This window comes from Salvelinus sp. IW2-2015, unplaced genomic scaffold (genome assembly GCF_002910315.2).
Source record: "Salvelinus sp. IW2-2015 unplaced genomic scaffold, ASM291031v2 Un_scaffold1500, whole genome shotgun sequence".
Classification (NCBI taxonomy): Eukaryota; Metazoa; Chordata; class Actinopteri; order Salmoniformes; family Salmonidae; genus Salvelinus; species Salvelinus sp. IW2-2015.
In genome coordinates, this window is record NW_019942948.1 from 192,425 (window position 1) to 195,593 (window position 3,169).

At 44.6% G+C, this 3,169-nt stretch overlaps 1 protein-coding gene across 2 annotated transcripts in view; it reads left to right on the forward strand.

Annotated features, from left to right (window-relative positions):
• The first annotated feature begins 1,788 nt into the window (after nucleotides 1-1,788).
• The window catches only part of LOC112071047 (EH domain-containing protein 2-like), a 36,240-nt gene continuing 34,859 nt past the window's right edge, over nucleotides 1,789-3,169 (forward strand). For both annotated transcript variants that reach the window (XM_024138499.2, XM_070439229.1), the window contains exon 1: nucleotides 1,789-1,882. The gene's annotated coding sequence lies outside the window, so the exon portion shown is untranslated. The remainder of the gene's footprint in view (nucleotides 1,883-3,169) is intronic.

Here is a 3,169-nt window from a genome sequence, read left to right on the forward strand (position 1 = left end):
CTATGGGCTAGGCTACATGAGGTGTGATACTAACCTCATTAAAACATATAGGCCTATGGGTTAGGCTACATGAGGTGTGATACTAACCTCATTAAAACATATAGGACATATCGGACTAGGCTACATGAGAGAGACGCAGACTCGGTCTCAACCTTTAAGTCTTTACTGAAGACTTATCTGTTCAGTAGGTCATATGATTGAGTGTAGTCTGGCCCAGGAGTGTGAAGGTGAACGGAAAGGCTCTGGAGCAACGAACCGCCCTTGCTGTCTGCCTGGCCGGTTCCCCTCTCTCCACTGGGATTCTCTGCCTCTAACCCTATTACAGGGGCTGAGTCACTGGCTTACTGGTGCTCTTTCATGCCGTCCCTGGGAGGGGTGCGTCACTTGAGTGGGTTGAGTTACTGACGTGATCTTCCTGTCTGGGTTGGCGCCCCCCCTTGGTTTGTGCTGTGATGGAGATCTTTGTGGGCTATACTCGGCCTTGTCTCAGGATTGTAAGTTGGTGGTTGAAGATATCCCTCTAGTGGTGTGGGGGCTGTGCTTTGGCAAAGTGGGTGGGGTTATATCCTTCCTGTTTGGCCCTGTCCGGGGGTTTCTTCTGATGGGGCCACAGTGTCTCCTGACCCCTCCTGTCTCAGCCTCCAGTATTTATGCTGCAGTAGTATATGTGTCGGGGGGCTAGGGTCAGTTGGTTATACCTGGACTACTTCTCCTATCTTATCCAGTGTCCTGTGTGAATTTAAGTATGCTCTCTCTAATTCTCTTGTTCTCTCTTTCTTTCTCTCTCTCGGAGAACCTGAGCCCTAGGACCATACGTCACGGCAAACCGGGCATGATGACTCCTTGCTGTCCCCAGTCCGCCTGGCCTTGCTGCTATTCCAGTTTCAGCTGTTCTGCCTGCGGTTATGGAACCCCTACCTGTCCCAGACCTACCTGTCCCAGACCTTCTTCCTAGGATTTGGCCTTTCTAGGGAGTTTTTCCTAGCCACCGTGCTTCTACACCTGCATTGCTTGCTGTTTGGGGTTTTAGGCTGGGTTTCTGTACAGCACTTCGAGATATTAGCTGATGTACGAAGGGCTATATAAAATAAACTTGATTTGATTTAGCCCATAGAAAGCTGATGGGATCCTCCTCTTTTTAATAGAGGCCATAATTCTGTTTTCACACAATTGTATAGTCTATATAAATGTTGCACAACATGAGCTCATGGGCTCTCATGAATTGTTTGATTCGATTTTCGATTACATTTGCATTGATGTTAGTGATTAGAGCGACAATATAGTACGGAGTACCAGTCAGCAAGTTTGTTATGTTACTAATGATAATCAGCAGCATCAGAGCTTGGTGAAGCCGAATTGCCATGACTAAATGGTCACAAAGAATTTGACTGCCATCATGACTCGTGACCACCGGTGTAGCGGTAATACAATCACAGTAACAGCCCTACCTACATATCATTAGATGGGTAACTGTGACTGAGGTTGTGTGGAATGGGGGAAAAGGGGGGTGTAGTGTGTATGTCAGCCAGCAGGGGGTGTTGGTAGTGGACTGGAAACTGTCTTCATGCTCTGATGGGCCTGCAGGGTTCACAGAGTTAGGGAAGAGGAGCGGAGTGAGGGGAGGGGGATATGAGAGAGGGGAATAGGAGAGGAGGAGAGGGGAAGTTGAGAGGAGAGGGGAAGTTAGAGAGAGAGAGAGAGAGAGAGAATGAGAGAGAATGAGAATGAGAGAGAGAGAGAGGACCCCTTCTCACTCATATTAAACTCTGGAGACGTACCATCCCACAGGCTTCTGGCTGCCACACCCACACATGAGCTGCAGCAACTCTATAAAGTCAGACTATTCTGCAACTTCCTTAAACTCTTCTCCCATCTTCACCAGGTATGGGTTTCTTTTCTGTTGCTAGAACTTAATGTAATGGTCTATTTCTGTCTCTGACTTTAAACTGTGTGTTTCCAAGTTCCCATCAAACAGCCTTTGTGAGGTACTGAATGGAAATTCTGAGGCACTGGCTGGATATTTGTTTTGTTTTGAGTGTTTGATCAGTGAAATCGAATGGGTTTGGTGAGGGGCCGCTCTAATGCACTCAACTAGGGTCATACTGTTCCTACTGTTATAGTGAACTCAAACCGACGTTTCCCTTTCTTTAAACTATCACACGCTGTGTCTTTCTAAACTCTCCCACTGCTCCATCTCTGACTTCAGATCCACTGTGCTACCAGAAACAGTTTTGTATAGATTCTATTTGGCTCTGACACTACTTTAGAATGTTAACTTTAGATTCTATTTGGCTCTGACACTACTTTAGAATGTTAACTTTTGATTCTATTTGGCTCTGACACTACTTTAGAATGTTAACTTTTGATTCTATTTGGCTCTGACACTACTTTAGAATGTTAACTTTAGATTCTATTTGGCATACAATGTAGAATGGTACTGTGTGACTGGTACTGTATATATGTATATAGTGAGTGTGTATATATAGTTTAGTGAGGGTTTATATAGTGTGTAGTGTGACGTCCCTCCCACGCCGCTGGGATCTCCTCTTCGGTCGTCTGCTTGTTGCGTGTGTGTTTATATAGTGTGTGTATATTTTGTGTGTATATAGTGTGTGTATATATAGTCTGAGTGTATGTATATATAGCGTGTATATATAGTCTGAGTGTGTGTATAGTGTATTTGTGTATATATACAGTCTGAGTGTGTGTATATAGTGTGTGTGTATATTTTGTGTGTATATAGTGTGTGTATATATAGTAGGAAATACAGGTGAACTTATATAAGGGGCCACTAAGCATAGATAAAGAGATATGGGAATACGCATAGGCACGCGTCGAAGGCTCGTATATTGGGTGCGCTAAAGCTAGAACAGCGCTATGAAACTCAATAGGGGCAGGTTAGAACTATATCGGTGGTCCTAGCTATAGACAGGCTATGAACTCATACAGGTAGAACGTGTATGGGCCTACATAGTAGGCTATGATCTCAAGCAGAAGCTCACAAGGAATAGGTTCATCTTCCGCAGACATTAGATTCTGTCTGCTACATTGTGAATGATACCCCCCTCTTAGACATTAGAATTCTGTCTGCTTCAATGTGTGAATATTACCCCCCTTCTAAGACATTTAGAATCTCAGTCTGCTACATTGTGATATTACCCCCTCATAC